Genomic DNA, 21,964 nt, shown 5'->3' with positions numbered 1-21,964 from the left:
ATACTAAGAAATCTAAGATTAGGAAGAAAAAGGAAAGGTACCTAAATGTGTACATTTGTTGTACAACTGTTGATAATTACTTTTAGAGATGTTACAACTATTTTAGTACGTTAAGATGTGAGAAAGCGTGTACCCTGGAATCTAAGAAATAGAGGGAAGTGTCACATACAGTGATGAGAGGCGGTAAACGTCGTGTCTGAGGAGAAAGCTGGTGACCCAAGAGGCAGGACGGTACCACAGCACAGGCGTGGAGTGTGAAGTAGTGTCAGGGGTCACGTTGACAGCTTCAACGGCCACCGCCACCTCCGTACCTGCCCAACCTTCAGCTCTCCGCCTGTCTCCCATGTCCAGCATAGCTAACGGGCACGAGCGTAGACAATAGTTTTTTTCCTTCTAAAAGTTATTTTTAACTAGACGGTTTTGATTCTCCACCATCATGGGCTATTGACAGCGGCTGACAGCCTAACAAATGTACACTGTGGAAACATGTTCTTAGCAATAATGACAGAAGAGCCAACAAAGTGTTACACGTGTGAACTACTAGCCTTTGTGTTTGCTCTGAGCAAATGAGCAGTATAGGGACATTTGAAATATCTGTCCATTTAAAATTCTGTCTTGTGAGGTTAGTTGAGTTCTTTAGTTATATGTATTTTTCTTCCGTGTGAAAAGTACCTTATAATGGCATCACCCGCTGTTCATCAGTCTCCTTTATGTAAAGTCTCCTTTATGTAAAGTCCACATGTGTCCCCCCCCCCCATCATTCTCTTAAGTTTATCATGACACACATACATGGGATGGATTGTTACCTTTTTGGGGAGGAGAATAAACCATAAATAGGGCCTAATACAAAAGCCTAATATAAAACCACTAAGGAGGTCAATGATTTGAGCCTAATATAAGAGCCTAATATAAATCACTAAGAAAAATCTGTAGTAGGCTGTAAGAATATAAAAGTCACTGTGAATTATAAATAATACAGAGGGGTTATAGAAATCATCTTATATGAAAGCAGATATATATTTCTTCTTCCTACAATAAGGCTCAGTGATTTTCTATTTATATATATATATGTATGTGCATGTGTGTTTAAATTTTATTTATTTTAGAGAAAGAGCAGTGGTTCGAATAACATTGGTTGACCAGATTTCTGTGGAATGTGGTAGAAAGTTCCATACTGAAAATTCTTGGTGATAATTGATAGCATGGAACACTAATGCTTCCTTCTATGGGAGACTGCATTTGTTTTCTTTTGCTCTCAAGGTATTCTCAAATAAAATCTTCACCTTTCCTCTTGCATTTGCTCTTAGATAATACCATACAGATTTTTAATCCTTTTAAAGTTAAAAGTCTGTATTGAACATACCAAACATTATATTTTCCCTTCCTTAAAAAGTCATTTCTCTGAAATTAGTGATTAACTTTTGGGCAACTTAGGAAAAGCATCCAGAGAATCTCGTTTTTTTTTTCCCCCCTGTTGTATCTATTTTAACAAGATTTTCTGAGGAAAATTAATCATAAATATATGTTAGTAACCTTCTCAAATGTATATTGAATATTCTCTGCTAAAATATCCTCTTGGTTAATTAGCTGTTTTAGCAAACAGGGTATTTCGTGCTTTAGAAAGTTTTCTTTGTAATATGTAACTCACATGTGGTTAAGAGTTACACGTTCGATGTTAGATGCACAACTTTACTTTGAAACCAGGATGATACTCTTTTTATATAAAAAGTGCTTTATTCATGTCATTGGAATTGAGCACCTCTATATAATGCAGGAGATAAAGAAAAAGTATAAGATGGTACTTGTTCTTGGATTGCTTCCTAGTAGAGATCAAACTAATATTATTTTTAACAGCACTGACATTTCAAGACAATATATGATTAAGTTCTAAATTGTGTGGTTCAGGCCGCTTTTAAATGTCAGTCTTAAGGAAAACTAGAGACAGGCTGCTATTACATTTTTACCCCTATTCACACATAACTGGACTGAAAACATTCTAAATATTCAGTTTCTAATAGATTAGGAGACTTTTTTTAAATTCATTTCTAGAAGGAAATTTTTGCCATACGAGGATAGCTCTGCTTATATGTTCTGTATTATATTTTAATAATTTCTCCAGCACTGCCTTCATTCTTAAGAAGATTTGCTTTGGTTCATCGTTAGGCTGAAGGTTACAGCACACAATTTTTTCTCTGCTAGAAATAGATATTTCTAAGGTGGCAGTATATGATTATTATTTAATAGAATGATTATCTTGCCAACTTTCAACCCATCTGTGACAGAGCTCAAGAATACCACCAGCTAGACTCCGTTGATTTTTTTTTTAAGTTAAAGTATCATGACTGACACATGAGAAAAAAATAATAGTCTTTATTTTCTAAAGTTGTTACCTGTCGAACCTTTCTATTATGAGAAGCCTAGGTTTCTTTGAGAGCTGTTTCAGAGTTGATGAGTCTGAACCTTTTCATATATATATATATATATATATATATATATATATATGGAACTGTATCAATGAGAAGGCTGAGCTGCTGATTGGATGGAAAAGTGCTGATTGAAAAGCACATGTGTCATGCATAATTGGCATTCTATAGATTTATGGGTTTGAACTTCCTCCTATTTTAACTTAAAAATGGAATGATCTGTCTGTGGTCCTAGCGGTGTTTCAAGCAGTAAAAGAAACGGAATTACATGAAACATAAGCAGTGCAGCTAGCTACTCCCCCATCTGCCGTCTCCCAAGTCATAAATTTATATTATTTAACTATGTTACTTATTAATTTAAGAATTATTGATTATGATAGCTTCACTCTTTGAGAACATACAAGAAATTAATTACATTAGCAGTCTGTTGCCCTCACGTTGCACTAAACCCAAATGTCTTTGGTTGCTATGCTACGGTCTGCATTCAATCTAGGTGTGTTCTCCTTTATCCATGGAAGCTATTATTTAAAGGTAAATACATGTTTTCCTGTCGAAAGTAAATGCGAAGGAAATGAAAGCAACTGTATCCCAGCCTAGCTATATGTTGTCATTAACAAATCTAATTCCTGCTTGCAGGTTGCTGTAACTGAATCCTACAATCCCTGTATTCATATGGGTCGTCAGATTCTCAGGGGTCATCGTGTGGCTAGAAATGGCATCGTGGGTCCAGAAGGAGGAATAGCTGTATCACGGCCAACAAAACAGGCACTAATTATTTTATCTTCGCTGCGTGAAAGTACATCACTATCAGGAATGATAAGCTCTGTTGCTTTTATGAAGCACACCATCATAATTTACATTGACGTGATCATATAATTGAACACCTTCAGGAGTGTTCTTTAGGAACGCTTCAGGAGAAACTTCAGATGGGGCTGCAGAAAACTAGATTCGAGGCTATCTAATCAATGTCCTGTGTGTGAGAAAACTCAGGAAACATCATGGATTGAGCTCCACAAGCTGCTCTGAATGGTGCAGATACTCCTCTTGTACCTGATGGCAGATGTGCCTTCCCAGGCTCCCAGAGCTTTCTTTTGGGTTGCAGGTGTCACCAGTATGGAATCAGTTAATACGGAGCCTGGGATAAAGGGCATGATAGGTGATTTGGGGACTAGTTCATCCCACATAGCAGCTAGGTGACAAATTAAGGTGCTTAGGGTAATGCCTACCATATAGAAGGTGCTTACAATTACTGTTTAAACTAACAAAGGAAATTACCGAAACAAGCCAGACAATATGGAGAGTAGAGATGGGAGCTGAGTCAGTAGCTGAAAAGTCTGTTCTAGTGCTACCTTCACGTGTATACTTTGGGTGTGATGTTTGTAATAGATTTAAGGTTAATTTTGTTTGCAGCATTATTTGTTTAAGCTAGCAGAGAAGCTAAATGCTGTGGTTCAAAGGAATGGAAGGCCACTGAGCAACCCTTAGAGCTCCTTCGGGGCGTCCACTGTCTCCTGTGCCTTTGTATCCAACACGCTGCCTTACACTCAATAAATGCTTGAAAAATGAACAGAAACGTTAGTGTAAAGCTGATATTTGTGCTGGGTCTTGAAAGGTGGTTGAATTTGTAAGCAGAAGGAAATGAGCCAGTTTTTCAAGTTACTAACTTTTCAAATCAGTAAAACTCTACGAATAGAGGCACAGATACTAGAATGAGGTGGTTTCATTTTGTGAGACACTGGCTAGGCCAGTCTCATTAGAAGCCTGTGGTGGCTGTTGTGATGGTAATGGTTGGTAAGAGGCTGTTTTTAAAGACCGCTTCCCAAGAATCTTGTCTTCTGTCTTTAATGAAGCCCTGCCCTGAATATCTTGCTGGGTACTTTAGGAGGGCAGGGTCCTAGTGAGGCCAAGCTTATGGGTTTCATCTGCATAAAAACCGCTTATTCAGTTGGCAATTAACTGCATGTACACACCTACCTGCATCCACAAACAAACACACAGTAATAAGCTTCTTTGGGGAAATACAAAGGAGAATGGAACACTTTTCTGCTGAGAAATTCTGTTTCATAGAAGGAAGTGCTGTTTCCTAGTCTCCTAACTCCTGGTCGGCTACCTTGCTGCGTGCCGTTGGTCACAAAGGGGCACTAGCAAGAAGCAAATGTGCTTTCTCATCCATCCATCTTCTAGTAGCTTAGAGTTGACTGTATCGAGTGCGGTGATTTTCTCAATCAGATTGCTTATTGAAAGCCTTGGGGCACCTGGGTGGCCCAGTCAGTCAAGTGTCCGACTCTTGATTTCGGCTCAGGTCATGATCTCATAGTTTGTGGGATAGAGCCCTGCTTTGGGCTCCTTGCTGACAGCACGGAGCCTGCTTGGGATTCTCTCTGTCTCTCTCTGTCTCTCTCTCTCTCTCTGTCTCTGTCTCTGTCTCTCTCTCTCTCTCTCTCTCTCTGTCTCTCCCCCCGCTCCCTGCTTGTGTGTGTGTGCGCGTGCATGTGCAGCCTCTCAAAACAAACAAACAAACAAAAAAAAAGGCCTTGCGAACAAGTTGGTGGACTGAATCCAATGTAAAATTCAGACTCTGCCCTGAGGAAAAGGGAGTCCCTTGTAGTTTAAAGTTGGTCGATGCCACCGTCATGCCAGTCCTTGGGAAGCACAGCCGTGACTCAAAGGACCTCATAGTCTAGCAGAAGCGTTTCCCAAAAGGAACCATTTAAAAATTCTTCCCTGCTTCCTCTCTCTTCACCTCAAATGAGCTGATCATTGCATTGTATTACTTTTTCACTTCTGGATTTCTTTAAAACACCAGAGCCTGGGTTTGCTTCATGGCCAGGTTTCATCATGATAGTACAATTACTGGCAAGAATTCTAACAGCAGTCGTAGCTGTAGCTCTGGCAGGAACACGAAGAACCCGTGTTTTTCTATTAAAGTGTGCTGTAGGTACTCGGTATGGCGCAAACACTGAAATTTGCTCAGACTTTTAGAAGGAATAAAAGGGAGAATTAAAAGTATAATCAGAGACAAAAGCAGATGAAGGTAGAGCCGCAGAAGAGATTTCTTTCTCTTCCATAAGTAGGTACCTGGCTTAAAGAAGAATTATTTATTTTTACTGGCTAAGTATTATACTACAAATATTTTCCGATTTTGAGTTCTGCTGTTGTTTCGTCTAGGGCACCACACAGCTGTTCATGTTAGTCATTATTGTACTCAGCGGTCGTTGTGCCTCGCTCCTCTTAAGCCGGCGAATCCGAGATGGAGTGTTAGAGCAGAAGGACCCGACTTGGGGGTTGGGGATCTGTCATTTATCCTGTCGCAGAATACAAGCACTCGCAGATTTTGTGAAGTGTGCTCCAAAGACATGGTTTTGCTTTCAACTGTGATGGCACTGTAATTGATCAAATATATTCTTTCCAAGAATCATAAATTCTTATTGGAGTTTGAGGAGATGTCATGTTCATTTGTCAACATGTCACTCCAGGGACACAGGTGCAGCAAATTTATGGAGGAAGCGTCTCGCGTTTCTCCCAAGCCACATAAATATGAAGCAGACTTGATTGAAAACGTGTGGCTTCGGATTACTCCTCGGATGGAGAGCAATTAAGATCTCTGTGTGGAAGGCATTTCACTGTGATTCTCAGGTTCTCGTGTAGCGGGTCTGAGGGGACACCGGAGAAGTTGTTGGAGACCTGCAGATGTTGTCTCAGAAAAGAAGACGGAGGCATTTCTTCTCTGGCAGAGTGAATAGTGCACATTTTTAGTCGAGTGCATGATTAACTTTGACATTTGAAAATAGAACTTCACATAAAAACAAGCATGGTACTTCTGCATGTTTAATTAAGATGTTTGGTTCCTGTCAAGGCTGATAGTTTTTTTCCCCCATGAAGGGCAATATATTCTCAACTTCTGAAATTTCAGAAACCTGCACTTAACCTTTAATCGTCATTCCATTTACATGGGAATCTGATTAACAACTCTTAAAGTTCATGAGCTCCTGGTAAATGCAATTAAGACCTCTTTGGAGTTTGTTATTAAGAGCTGGCATTTAAAGAAGACTAGGTCCTGGCTAGTGTTGCTGTCTCCTCCATGGCAGGATGTCTTCAGCAATTAGCAGAGAACACGAGGTACACGAATTGTACCGTATTGCTTCCGCGTTAACATGGTTGGTATTTAAAATAGCACGCTGCCTTTTTCTTTTCAATGACTTGCTTTACGGTATGAGCTTGTTACCCAGTGAGAGTAGGGCCGGGGGCAGTTAGGCGGAGCTGTGGCGGTTTTCATCCCAGGAGGGGTGGGCTCAATTTCCCCCTCCCTCTGATGTTCCCAAGTCATGTTTACAAGCATTCATTGTCAAGTTGTAGGAAGTCGGGCGCACCACGCTACTGCGCTGCATTTTATTGCATCTCTCTGCTGGGTGTGGTGGTCTTTCTGAGAGTTAAAAGTAACATGAGATTTGGGAGAGAGAAATGAATCAGGTATGCCACTTATTTTCTAAACTCTTAGGCATCCGCTCTTCAGACACTGCCCTTCGACCGTAGGGGCAGAAGGGAGGAGCTAAATGTGTTGGAGCCGACAGGTGTAGTACAGTCTACAAATTGATACGTGCTGTGATGTATGGAAAATGGAGGCTAAATAATTGAAAGCCAAAAGGATCTTATTGGACCATATGCTGCCAATCTGGCTTTTTTTTTTTCTTTTTCTTTTTTCACTTGCTGGTAGAGTCGGGTTCTCTGGAAGGACATAATGGGTTTCTTAGGTCCTGTATTTGTGCAGAGCACTGTGACTATTACCAGAGGAATGACAAGAAAATAATGAAATGAGGTATCAATAAAGGCATCTCAGTGAAATATGTTGCATATAACAGTACGACTAAAGAGAACTTGAATCTTTACATGTTTCTGTGTTATTTGAAACTTTCGTGTGCATGTATTACTTTTAAACAAAAGATCAAAATAAAACAAAGAAACATTTGGGAAAAAGTAAAGTTAAATAGGAAAACCAGTCTAAAAGAATTAAAGTTGATGCCATAAATATCAGTAAAATAGTTCTCCATTTTTGAACCCTTGACTTTTTTAGAATGTTCAATAAACTTAAACCAATAGTACGGTTAATTTCGTTAACCTTTCCAATTATAGGCTAACCTCAAGTTCACTAGATAAATGTAATAGTTTAATCCCCATGTTTTGAATTAGCGTATAACATTTCAGTAGAAATAATGTAGAATAATCACAGATTTTGTTATAGATGTGGAATTTTTTTTCCTTGGAAACAAAACCGATAAAGTAGGATTATTTATTGTTTAACCAGGCTGTTGACAGGTATATTTCATCAGGTTAGTATCTTGCCTCCGGGATGTATATGTATTTCATCACCTTCAGATAGAAGAATTTTGCTTAGTTATAGAAAAATCATTCTTGTAGATGCAGGAGTTGACAGAGTCTAGAAATGAGTGATACTAAGTTGTTCCTTTGGTTTTAAAGGACTTTAGTTAAGGTGTTTCAGTGTGACGTGAATTATGGTAATACAGGGAAATACTAGAGTGCCTTCTCATCAGGTCACATTGGGAGTTTAAGAGATAAATACAGGAAAAGTTAAATAAACAGCAGTATATGATTAATTACCGAGTCCAGGTAACCATCTGTGGATCCTGGAGGAATTTAAGTTCCTGTAGGAACTTAAGATATGTTGGTCAGAGAAGATTTTGTCTGTTTGTAGGAGCTGAACTGGTCCTTGAAGGAAGGCTAGGATTTAGGCATTTGGGAAGATCATTCTAGGTAAGGATAATATGCACGTATTCACAACAGTGAGTACCTTACTGAATTTACCATATACATAATTCATAAGAAGAGCATAAGATGTGATTCGATAGCCTGAAACCAGATTCTGAAAAGCCTTAGATGAATTCAATGGAGATCTTTGTGAACTCCTTAAAGAAGGAGCCTTTTTTTTTTTTTTTTTTTTTTTGGTCTTTGTATCCTCGTGCATTATACACTCAGTGCCTCCAAACGCCATTATCCGTCCCATCTTCAGAATATTATCCTCAAATGCTAATGAGAAGGTACTTCACACAGTTTCTGGCACTCAGTAGGTACAAGGTAAATGTTAATGGAATCTGAATCTGCACTTGTTATTCCTGAAGAGTCTATTTTGAATGAATGATAAATAAACATTTTTTTATAGGCGTGTCACCGTTCACAGATTACAGAGAACCAATATGAAGGAGGCTTTAGTAACTGAACTGCTAATTGAAAATTCTGGGTTGGAGCCACTTAATTGAATAAACTGTCTCTAGAGAGCAATTTGGGTCTTTTCCAAGATGCATTAACTCTTTCAGGTCATTAGGGTAGCACTTATCTCAGTGGAGCAGAAATTTCATAAATGGTATTCCTGTGATGTGAGTAAATTAATGTACCTCAGAAAGCCTGAAGTTTCACCCTGGGTGTTGTAGTTGTACTCCAAGGAGCTCATCTGTGAGTGTAAAACATCAATATGGAGCTGCCCTTTAGAGCATCTTACTTTGAATTTAGGTGACCTACTAGAGAGCACCTACTTTGTTTAAGACACTCTGCTGGATGTTACCAGAGATACAAAGAAAAGGCATGGCCTGAGCTGAGAGGCAGGAGAGAAAGCAAATAGCTGTAAGATAAAACCCTTGAATAATACAAATAGCTATATGGGTTTTAATGAGAATGGGACATTCTAATTAGCAATTAAGATAGATGGTAACCTCTCAGAAGGCAAAGATCTATGACAGGTCCACACAGCATGCCCACTTACGTTTATTTTCTCAGCATATATAAATCTGCGTATGTGTCAGTAAGAACAAATATCTGTATCCATGTACATAAGTGCACATGTAGTGGTAAAATATGAGCTAGATCATCAGAACTGTTTACAATTTTCACATAGATTTCCCCCTGTGGGATCTAAGTTACCAGTGTCTAGTGTTGATCTGAAATGAGTATGTTAAGTATATGAAAACCAGAAAAACAGCCAGTATCTTTTGGAGATAAGCTCACTGGTTGTCTGATAGTCTCAATTTGGTTGTCAGTTGACTGCTGGAATATTGACCTCCAGGTAGAAAAGCAGATAAGAATGGTCTGCCCTGCTCACCAGCATGTGTTACACATTTACATCTAATATGAAGATAGAGACAGCTGGCTGTCATCCTAAGACTAAGGATAAGTGACATTAAGAGACCACTGTGAAAAGAACTCTGAAAGAGGAGGATGGAGATGACACCTCCATGAGAAGATAAAGCTTCAAAGGTGTTTATCTGCCTCTACTTCCTTATTCCTGGGGTTGACACCTCCTCTGGGCTTGTGGGCTCTGATTAGTAACATCTGCATGGAACACATGAAATCTGTTAAAATCAGTCCAGTTAAAAATTCATAAAGTAAAATCAGTCAAGTTATACTTAAATTCACTTTCTTGATCTTATTCCCCCATGTTTGATAGATGGAAGAGGTAGTAACAAGTAAGGGTTAAAAAAAAAAAAGAGAGAAACTCAGACAGGACAAAACACCTTGGGACTTGGGTAAGGAACAGGACACTGGTTTAACCAAACAGTAACTGTGTAAAAACAGTTAACGGGAACTGAGGCTACAGAGGTCAGTCAGGGCTGTGGAAGGTGCTGAGTAAGAGTGAGGAGATGGGGTTTATTTTGTAGGCTAGGGGGAAGCCATTGAAGGGTTCGAGAATAAGAGTGATTATGTTGAGCTCTGCATGAGTGAGCTTAATCTGGTGCCAGGTTGTGGGATAGATGGTCATGAGGTGTTTGAGGCAGAATGACAGTTGGGAGACTACTGTTAAGACTTTATGACAAAGATAACGAAGACCAGATTTAAAAGGATGGGTGTAGGGATGGAAATAACTAGAAGGGGAAATGGACATGAGATGTATGTTATAACATCTATAGGGCTTGGCATGTGATTTGGACAGCCAGACTGAGAAGCGTCAGAGCTAACTGCAGATTTTGATCTTGGGAGATCAGTAAAATAATGGTATTAACAAGGAAGGGAGCTAAGGGGACCTTTCTTTTGTCCCTCCCTCCTTTTGAAGAATGGTGGTGATGAAAGAGTTTGTTTGGTCAGGCTGTTGGTTTTGACCCTGTGCCTCTGCGCTCCTTTAATGTCTGTTGTGCTGTTTTCATCTTCTTGTTGTAAGAAGGATGTGGAAACCAGACAGGTGCTCTTGCAAAGTGAGGGTATCATAGCTTGAGAGAAAGTATGATGGTAGAGGGAGACTTGGGAATAATTTGAAATGTAGAACTAACTAAAACAGAAGAAAACAAGAACAAGAGTAGGATATTCAGCATTCAGATACTTAGGTTGGACAATATGGTAGTCAGATTCACTGAAGCGAAAGAAAGTGTTCCAAAAGTTTAGAGAATGAGTATTAGCAGAAACCTAGCCTTAGCAAATGAGGTTTTTATTGTAGAGAGAAGGGGAGGAGGAAGGAAGAGGAAAGTGATAGCAGTGGGAAGATTATGAGGATGTAGAGAGAATTCTGTTTATTTAATAATGCTGATAAATTGTTTGGTATGCTCCAGGCAGTGTTCTCAGTGATTGATAGCATTAACTTATTTCATCCTGATGATAGTACCTTGGGGTAGGTAATATTATTACTCCCGTTTTACAGTTGAGGAAACCCAGGTTCCGAGGCATAGGGAGATAATATCTTAGTTATGTGGTTCCTGGGATGCATCACAAATAACAACAGCAGATCTTCTGAGCCTCATCCCCAGAGATAATAGCCTGTTATGTGCCAGACATTTTATGTTTTTTCTTTTAATTCTCATATTAATTTTATGAAGTAGATTCTGTTATCCTTATTTCACAGATGAGGGAAATAAAGCTTAGTGAGATTGAGCAACCTATGAAGGTCGTACAGCTAGTGAGTTGTAGAGCTGATTTCAAACATAAACTTTATGCATTTCTATATGACCCTCTCATTTTGCATTTTTGAAATTGAGGACACTGAAAAAGGATGTGTAATGATAAGAGGGGTCATTAAAATATTGTCATGAAACATCTTAGTGCAGTGGAAAGCTGAACCAGTAGCTGAACTTTTACTTTGTAATGATATAAGGAAATCATGGAGCTTGGTGGTCAAGTTTGAGAGAAGGGGAGAAAGTGATAGAAATAGATAGAATGAACTTTAAAATACATTTGAATTGAAGTGGGCAGAGAATGTATTGAAATAGAAATGTGCCTTTGGTGTTGAGACCATGCTTGTGTCCTACCCTGGTATCTGTCTGTCTTCTGTTTTTTATAAATGAGTTAAAAGTAACAAACCATCAAAATACTGTAAGGTCCAAAATACATGGAGGAAAAACTGACAAACTTGAAAGAATTCAAAAATTCAGTGATTAAAGTTAGAGATTTCAATACTTTTCTTCAATAATAGAACAGCTAGACAGAAAACATAAGACTGAAACAACACTATTAAGCGTCTTGAGTGAAACCAACATACATGGTACACTCTACCCAACACCATCAGAAAAGAGATTATTTTACAGTGACATATTAGACATGTACTAGATCATGGAATAAGTCTCAGTACATTTAGTTTTTAAATTTAATTTTATATTAGAGCACATGAGCAGGGGAGAGGGGCAGAGGGAGAGAGAATCTTAAGCAGTCTCCGATGTGGGGCTCGGTCCTACAACCCTGGGATCATGACTTGATCTGAAATCAAGAGTCAGATGCTCAACCAACTGAGCTACCCAGGTGCCCCGCTGTATATTTGAAAGGGTTGAAATCACACAAAGTATGTTCTCTAGCCACAACGGAATTAAAAAAACAACAGGAAGAAAATTTGAATCTTCTCAAATATTTGGAAATAAAACAGCAAACTTCTTTTTTTATTAAAAAAATTTTTCTTTAATGTTTATTTATTTTTGAGACAGAGAAAGACAGACATGAATGGGGGAGGGTCAGAGAGAGGGAGACACAGAATCTGAAGCAGGCTCCAGGCTCTGAGCTGTCAGCACAGAGCCCAACACGGGGCTCGAACTCATGGACTGTGAGATCATGACCTGAGCCGATTTCGGATGCTTAACTGACTGAGCCACCCAGGTGCCCCAAAACAGCAAACTTCTAAATACACCATGGGTAAAAAGAAAAAGACCTAAAATCAGCACTGTCACTTTCTACCTTAAGGGCTAGAAAAAAGGAGAAAGAGAATGCAAAGCAAGCAGAAGTAGGAAATATTAAATTGAAAATCAATGCAATAAAAATCAGAAGAATAATAGAAAAATGTAATGAAACTGAAAGGAGATTCTTTTAAAAGATCAAAATTGATAAATCTCAAATTGATCAGTTAAAAAGAAAAATTAAAAAACAGAACAAAATCAGGAATGAAAGAAGAGACATTACTACAGACCTTAAAGAAATTAAAAAGCTTACATGGGGATATTGCAAACAACTTTATGCCAACCAATTAGATAACTTAAATGGAGAAATTCTTAGAAAGGCACAAAATACCAAACTGACTCAAGAAGGAGAAAAACTGAATTGCCCTAAAACAAATTAGTAGTTTTTTCCTAAAAACAAAAAGCAGAAACATCCATAAGTACAGAGAACAAACTGGAATTCGTCAGAGGGGAAACGGCAGAAGATTGGAAAATGGGTGAAGGGGTGTGGGAGATAAAAGAAAAAAAAAATTCCTGTGGATACAGAAGGTTGCACGATGGTGTTCTGTGAGACATTTAAAGAAGAAATAATACCAAATCCTTTGCAAACTCATTTAGAAAATAGAGATATGAAGGAACATTTTCCAGTACATCCTGTGAGATTAGTATTAGCCTGATAAGAAGGGAAAGATACCACAGGAGACTGTAGAGTAATATGCCTCATGAACATAGATACAAAATTCTAGAACAAAATATTAGCAGATGGGATTCCTCAACTGAAAACTATATTATGCATCATGATTAAGTTGAGTTTATTTTAAAAATCAATGTAATACACAATTATTAATGGAATAAAGGGCCAAAACCACTTGATCATCTCTGTAGACACAGGAAAGCACATGGCACTCGATAATGATTAAAAAGCAAACACCTTTAGCCAACAAGGACTAGAAAGGAACTTTTTCAACCTGATAAAAGGTTCTAGGAAAAGCTGCAGCTAACACCATAAGGGAAATTTTGAGATGTTAGAAGTGTTCTAAAATGACGGTGATGATGATTTCAGTGTATACATTTACTTAAAAATCACTAAGCTGTACCCTACAGTGGGTGAATTTTATGGTACGTATATTATACCTCAACAAAGCTGTTTTACAAATACTGTGGGACAAAATCACATTACAGATATTCAAGGGTATATGTCCTTCAAAGTGTCCTTATGAGACTGTATAGAAATATACTTAATAGTCCTAATGCAAGTTAATTAATGTATAAATCATGGAGATCTCATCACCATTATTTCCCCTTTCACAATTATGCATTTGAGGGTACACACGAATATGAATATTCATGTGCTTCACAAGGGAGTATATTTCAAACTAAATTTATCGTCTGTATGAAACAGACTCTTCCTGCATTCCTGGTTACTGTTCCTGGAACCATAGATTTTTATTTCCTCAGATGTGCAGTCCTTTGTTTATTCTTTATTTCTCTTCATCTTTCCTTTGCTGAGTAGCTGGTTAAATTTTATTCAGTTTTGCCTCTGCATTGGCTCTCAGAGGTATCCCTAATTATACAATCTCATTCCTACTACTTTAGTTAACCTCTCTTTTTCTTTTCCTTTTGAACTATTTTGGTAGATTTTCTCTTCATGTGTTAAGCACTTCCTCAATCATTGACTGTTTCCTTAATCATTCATCTTGCCACAAATCCCATTGCCTTCTAATCTATTATTTCATATGCCGCTAGACTAATTTAAACTAGATGTCTCGCCATTTTACTTACCCATTGAAAACCGTGTTTGCCTTCCCATTTTACTGTGGCTTCAATACCTGAGCCTGATGTTAAAGGTCCTGAGAAGTTTGTCTGTTTACCAACTTTTCGGGTCTACCTCTTACTGTTTCTTTTTATGTTACCAGAACTATTTGTTCTTCACTAAAGATACTCTGAATTTCCCTAGCTCCGTTTCTGTATTTGTTGGGTTCCTTCCGCCATTTTAGGTTTTGGCCTTTTACACATTTGAATATTGTATTTATGTCTTACATGTGCCATGATCTTGAAACCTTATTTCACTGCTTCAGTTAGGAGTAGTTTTGTCCTTTTGATAAGTGCTCACAGCAATTTCTTTGTCCTGATGCTTACCACTTTCCCTTGTATCGTGGTCACTCGTGTGTGTCTGTCACTAGATAAGCACTTGGGGTGAGAAGGGGGAGGATTGATTGATTGATTTGGCTTTTAACTCTTTAAAAATGTTAACACCTTAAAAATTTTATTTATATATAGTAAAATTCCCTTGTTTTGATATGAGGGAAGGATTTATTTTTAAGTCTTGTTTTTATATCCAGCACAGTACTTTGCATATTTTGTGTATTAAATAAATATGTTTAGTTTAAAAAAATGAAAACTTTCTTCTGGAAGCTTTTAACTGGGTTTTCTTTGTTAGGAGCTCATCTGTTGGAGGTTGGCAGGGAACTAAACATGATCTAGGCTTTCCTGATTAGGTGTTTGATACAGGACCAGAAAATACATGTGTACTCGTTGAATTTTTTGGTTTGTTTTCCTTTAAACACTAAGGCAACTATTCACAAGATCATGCTAATAGTGGTTTTAATTACACAATTGCTGTTGATAATGAGTATAATTAAGCAGGCAGCCATTCTACTTTCAAAATGACTGTTTATTTTTCTTTTAGTTTCCTTACTGCAGAATATTTTAGTCCTTATATAATGGGAAAATGAAAAAGTGCTACATTGAAAAAAATAATTTTTTTGGCTTTGTTTTTCTTCCTCTTTAACGTTCCATTCACTAGCAACATACATGGGGGAAACCTGATAGTTTTTAATAATTTTAAATGGTCCTAATTTTTAAAATGTTTCAGTGTCTGTTGTAATACTTTCTGGAATCAAGGTGATATTTCGAGGGATATATTACACTGATTTTGCCCCCACCCCTCCTTTGGATTTCTCTTCTCAAATTCTGGGCGTCTTGGTATCCCTGGACCTAGTCTTGTCTGCTCCATCCTCTAAGACTATAGTTTCTGCTTGGGTTCTACCCTTGTTCTGTGGAAATTAGAAGTAAGGGCTTTTTGGGAAGAAGCCAGGGGAACTCACCTACTGTGCTTTACTTCTTTTAAGGAGCATAGTTTATGCCTCATTTGGTTCCTCTCCATGTCCTTCAAATTCTTATTCTTTTGGTCTCACTGTTGAGCTCTTATAATTATTATCAGGATAAGGGCTAGTCCAATGGAAGCTACTTTGCTGTTCCCGGAACAAAAAAACTCCTAGACATCTACATCTGAAAAGTAAATTATTGAAAATTATACTATTTAATATAGGCACATTCAACATATTGCTCAAGATGAGTAGAGTCTTGGTTCATATTGGGAGCTGAAAGTGATTTTTTTTTCCCACTATATTATTGCTCCTGTCATAAGCAGTCGAATTCTCAGATTCATCACATGGGACAAGTACAGTATGGCTTTGCTGTAAAAGCATTGGACATTCAAAGTTAGTGGTGAGGAGAATTGGTTTGTTAGTTGAACAGATTGAAATATATATAGACTGCTACTCTTGTTATCATGAGATACCAGTGTTCTGCAAAAAATAGGATTTGTGGTATAAATGTCACCAGATGCATGTTAGTATATATCCATTTATCCATAGGTATCTTGGTGAAGAAACAAAACCCCATTGAGGCTGTCATAAGAAAAACGTAGGGAAAATGTATTAAAGGCCAAAAGGATACCAAAGAATAGCAACTGGATTTGAGACCTATAAATTATGGAAAACTTAGGTTGCCACCTTTAAATCTCTGTTCTGTGGGTCTCCTGTTTCTCTGTGTCTGGTCATCTTATTCATTCTTTTATTCTCTCTGTGCATGTTGGCTTTCTTTGATTTTTCATGGTACAAGGTGGTTGCCCCAAAGAATTTACATCTCTTTGCCTATATTGACCACCAGAGACTGTATCTCACTAACACATTCCTGGGAGAGAGAACCTGACGGGCCAATTGGATGTTGGCTATTCCCCCCGGTGGAGTAGGCTTTGGCTGGGAAGGCATGGTTCCAACATGGTCACAAGCATGGTTACCAGAATCTGCTGTGCAGTTGGGGAACAGTTCTTAGATGAGGTGAAGATTTTGTAAGCTGGGAAGCTACTGAAAGGTATTTACCATGTTAAGCACCTAGAAGGATCTGAATGTTTCTACTTAGATTAATGTGGAGGCTGAAGACAGGTGATGTGTTCATTGGAAGCTGGTAAATTCAACATTTATTTTTAGAAAACTCTGGGTGTATGACCATAAGCGGCCACAAGCAATCTGTTAAATAAAGAGGGTTAAGTGGTAAATGAGGAGTTCATTCAGAATGATGTTACCAATACTAAGCAAGTTCTAAATCTCAAAATCTTGGCCCTGCTTTATATATCATGTGATTTCTGACTAGCATCTTAGCAACTGCTGATCAAATATTATAGCATAAGAGATGCCTGACTCCCTCGTTGTGTATGTTTTTTAAAGCATCATATTTCTTTGTTTCCACCACAGAACCATCCAGTATACCAGGTACTCAAAAAATATGGTGAATCATAATATCACTGGAGTATATAGATAGATAATCTGGTGCTTTCCAGCCATGTTTTTATATTTCTTGTCTTTGGTTTTACAAATTAATACCTTTTCAAGTTAAACTTAAAACACCTATAAACTTTGACTTTTTTTTTTTTGAATGCTTGATCAATAAGAAATAGCAATTCCCTGTACTAAAAAAGAGAAAAGAAATGAGTGTCAGAGAGATGAAGGAATTTAGAGTCAGCGAGAACATGGGATAATCTGCAGATTTTCTGTGGCTAGGATGTATTTGCTATTATATGTAATGTCCCCTTGCCCCAGACTTCCAGGCTTGGGTGACTTTCCCCGGACAAAAGACAAGCTGTATAGCTTACTTCCTTTCATAAAAATGGAAATTTGAACTCATAGGTAGTGGTTTAGGATATTTATGTACAATTTAGAAGATGCAGCACATTATCCACAATGATGAGGAATCACCAAGAATTGCCATGGTTCTACTTTTTTTTCTTAAATTTTTTCTTTTTCTTTTTTTTTTTTTTTTACATTTATTCATTTTTGAGAGACAGAGAGAGACAGAGCATGAACAGGGGAGGGGCAGAGAGAGAGGGAGACACAGAATCCGAAGCAGGCTCCAGGCTCCGAGCTGTCAGCACAGATCCCGATGCGGGACTTGAACCCACCAACCGTGATATCATGACCTGAGCCGAAGTCGGATGCTTAACCAACTGAGCCACCCAGGCGCCTCTGCCATGGTTCTGTTTTAATGCCAGGTGTCTGATGTGTGTGTCAAGACTTGGTCGTAGAAGATTTAGTCTAATTCAGATACATTTCAAGCATCTTAGAAAAAAGATTTGTTCTTTGAGATATTTAAAAGGTACTTCTCATAATTTGGTGTCAAAATAAAACTTTACCCTGTTTTAAAGTAATATTTTCTAGCTGGTAGTAAACATTATTAGGAAAGAAGAAGATATAGTGAAGGAAACAAACATGGCAAAGCCTATGATTAAAATCATAGGTATCCCTTTCAATTTTACTTGTAGTATAGATTTGTGTACTGAGGAGTCATTTACAGGGCTCGTTTTGGAGACTGTTTCTAATACGTGTATTAAAAACATATCCATCAAGGCTTCTTATCACGTACTTTGTAAAATTTAGGAATTCAGTGATATATATAGATACGTATATATATGAATTTATGTGAATTCATATATATATTCATATTCCTATATATGTATTTGTATTTATATATATATTCATTTTCTGGTTTGTTTCACGGCTCTGCGATTGAAGTAAAGAAATATAAAAATTGGGGTGGTCAGGTGTCTTTTCCTTAAACGATAAGTAATAGTATAGGGCAGTTTTCAACTAATACTTATCGAATGATGTGGGAAATGGGTACTGTAGGAACTCAGAAAAGGGGACAGCTGGCCTAGAGTGTCTTGGGAAGGTGTCATGGGAGAGAAAACGTTGGAATTGTTTTTGGGCAGGGTTTGTCAGGATATTGAGGAAAGAGGGTAATCTAGGTAAGGCATCCCAAAATCGAGAGGGCCCACGCATGCGTGTTCAGGGAAGAGTTAAGTAGTTGATGCTGATGGCGTGTTGGGTTCGTGTTGAGGAGAATAAGCTATGACTGGGAATAGATATTGAGGTCAGATTAACGTAGACGACAAAATAGCCTTAAGATGACAGTGGCAACAGTTGTTTAGGAAGATCGCTCTGTCCGTGGTGTATGGGAAGGACTGGAAGAATAAGACATGTGAGGCAAAAAAGGAGAGAAACTGCATGAGTTGAACTAGGTTGGTGGCTAGCAGATGGATGGGGAGGGGCAAACTAAGAGCTGAGGAAGAGTAACCAATGGGCTGAGGCACTAACTGCTGCATGGGGACAAAGGGAGGGGAATGTATCTAAAGACAGTTCTGAAGTTTTAAACCTGGAGGCCGGTGAGAATAAGAAACCACTCACAGAAAGAAGACAGAAAAAATTACCGATTTTATGGGAAAAGCATTCAGGTCTCAGAATTTAGGGTTGATGTTATCAGTGAAATGTGTGAATATGTCAAACGTGCAGTCACATCCGTGGGATTGGAGTGTGGAGAGGAATCGGGACTACATTACATCATGATAATGGAAATATGTGGGAAGGCTGCCTTTTAAGTTTGGAACCTAATGACAAAGGAGAAAGGAAATTATAGAGAATGAGGACCAAAGCAACATTTTCATTAAGAAGGTAGAAATAGTACCTGTTTGTAAAAAGAAAGGAAGAAGCCAGTGTGTAAGAACAGACTAACAAAGTGAGCGGTGAGAATTAAGAGGACTTTACTAACGTGGAGAAAAAGAACAGTGATCTTGAAATACCTGAATTTTAAGGATGCTCACCCTGTAGGCCCTGATCAGTCAATATTTTATTGTATAAGGCCAGTCATTGAATTCTAGGACGATAAGTACCTCAGAAGGATCACTGGTCTGGTGTATCTTCATGCTTTGGCAGAAACATACTTCCATCATACCGATCGGTGTTAAAACCAACAGGTGCCTTTGTAGACCTCTTTCTGTGTTCTGTCAGTTTGAAATTCTGTTCTGGTTTACCAGCCTCTTTTGATCACACAGCCCCACAAACCTTATTAGCATCAGTGCCAGATCGACCAAGTAATTGAGTCCTTCAGTTGAGTCGTTACTGGAGACCCAGTTTAATACCCTTCTTGACTCTTGGGCAGTTTGGATGATGTATTCACAGAGATAGTATTTGTCAACATACTACTTCATCACCATGCTGAATGATGCTTTAGTAGCCTCGTAAATATATATATTTTAAAAAATCGAACAGTTTGTTAATGTGTTTTATAGTTTTCCATTGAAATCTCTAGTGTACATATATGTATGTATGTGCGTGTATATATGTATATGTATATAACTTATATTTAATGTGTATATATATACACACACGTACATGTATATATACACACACACACACACACACATTTATAGGTATGTGTATAGGTTCACAGCAAAATGGAGGGGAAGGTACAGAGATTTCCCATTAATCCCTTCACCCACACCTGCATATAGGCTAGTTTCTTCATACCTCTAAATCTGTTTCTTAATCTCTAAAATACAGATATTAGCTCTAACTTCATAGATTTCAAGATTGAGTTAAGATCATTTTCTAAAAATGCCTGATATTTGATAACTATTTAGTAATGTCTGTGCTCATAACAGGTATAATTAGCTTTAAAACTTGGGAGAGCATCATGTTCACAGAGTGCTTCATAAATGCTTTTCGATGATAACATTTAATATGATCCTCAAATCTTTTTTTTTTTAATTTTTTTTTAACGTTTATTTATTTTTGAGACCGAGAGAGACAGAGCATGAACGGGGGAGGGTCAGAGAGAGGGAGACACAGAATCTGAAACAGGCTCCAGGCTCTGAGCTGTCAGCACAGAGCCCAACGCGGAGCTCGAACTCCTGGACCGCGAGATCATGACCTGAGCCGAAGTCCGCCGCTTAACCGACTGAGCCACCCAGGCGCCCCATCAAATCTTTATGGAATGAATAAGCAAATGAATGAATATATACCCCATACAGGAAGGAATCGTTTTTGGAACCGGAGTCTCTGAAAAGCTTTTACTTCAGTCATCGGTAGAATTGCTGGTGTACATTTGCTGTAACACTTGGTTATCTTAAAATTTTAAATGTTTCTTCTTCTTCTTCTTTTTTTTTTAATGTTTGCTTATTTTTGAGAGAGAGACAGACAGGGGACAGAGAGAGAGGGAGACACGGTATCTGAAGCAGGCTCCAGGCTCTGAGCTGTCAGCACAGAGCCTAATGATTCAGGGCTTGAACCCACGAACCGTGAGATCATGACGTGAGCGGAAGTCAGACGCTTAACCCACTGAGTCACCCAGGCGGCCCGGTTATCTTAAAATTGTAGATGTGGCAAGTGATTTCAGAAATGAGTCGATGTACTTTAATCCCAGGTTAGATATGCTTAGGAACCATGATGATTTCTGGTCCAGATCTGCTGTTTTCTTTAACAACGGTGGGAACTTTAAAAAGTTTTGTATTTGTCTTAGAAATACGATGGCGGATTCTAGCCCAGGCCCCACCGAATGAGGCTGTAAAGTGGATTGATTTTTTAAGCATTGCCCATTGGCAATAGTGATTAAAAAGCTGTTGGTTTGCTTGCTTTGGAGCCGTCAAGATGAGTGGTGGCCCTAGAAATTATTTGCGGGTCAGCACCTCTTAGCCTGCAGTGGCTCACGATAGCTCTTAGCAGGTCTGTTAGAGTTGTTTAATCCCCTGTGCTGTGGAGTGAGGGGTGTGACGAGGGCTCCAGAGCGAGTCCCCCGGGGTTCCTTCTGCAACCCCAGCCCTATTCTTGGGCCTCACTTCCTTCTCTGTAATCTGAGAATTCACTTGATCAGAGTTGTGCTTTAAATAAGATAATACATCTAAATTAGCCCCTAGCCTACCACAGTGTAAGCCCTCAGTAATTATTATTGTATTGCTGCTGATGTTGCTGTAAATGGCAGTGATGAGGATTAAGCTGTGAATGGTGATTAACTCGCTCGGCACAGTGCATGGCAAGTAGCAGACCCTCACTAAAAGCGCCCCCCTTGACCCCTATGTTCAGATGCCTAGCACATCCTATTCTCAGTTTCGGGTGTAGGTGGCAAGTAGATGATGTTCTGGCTGCGATGAATCCTTCCTCAGATCTACAACTAGAAATATGAATAGCGAGGTTACTCTACTTCTGAATGTCAAGGATGAGGATTTAGAATTAGGTTTTCATTGTTTTAAATTGCTTTTCTTAGTAGCACATCATAAATGTGTGTGTTAAACTGTTTATC

The 21,964-nt window shown here is 38.4% G+C and overlaps 1 protein-coding gene across 3 annotated transcripts in view; it reads left to right on the top strand.

Moving 5' to 3' along the window:
- Positions 1 to 21,964, top strand: part of EXOC4 (exocyst complex component 4) — a 743,049-nt gene that overhangs the window by 174,502 nt on the left and 546,583 nt on the right. The window lies entirely within an intron of this gene.

This window comes from Acinonyx jubatus, chromosome A2 (genome assembly GCF_027475565.1).
Source record: "Acinonyx jubatus isolate Ajub_Pintada_27869175 chromosome A2, VMU_Ajub_asm_v1.0, whole genome shotgun sequence".
NCBI classification, from domain to species: Eukaryota; Metazoa; Chordata; class Mammalia; order Carnivora; family Felidae; genus Acinonyx; species Acinonyx jubatus.
Note: the sequence above shows the minus strand (reverse complement) of the source record. Positions and strands in the feature narration are given on the sequence as shown.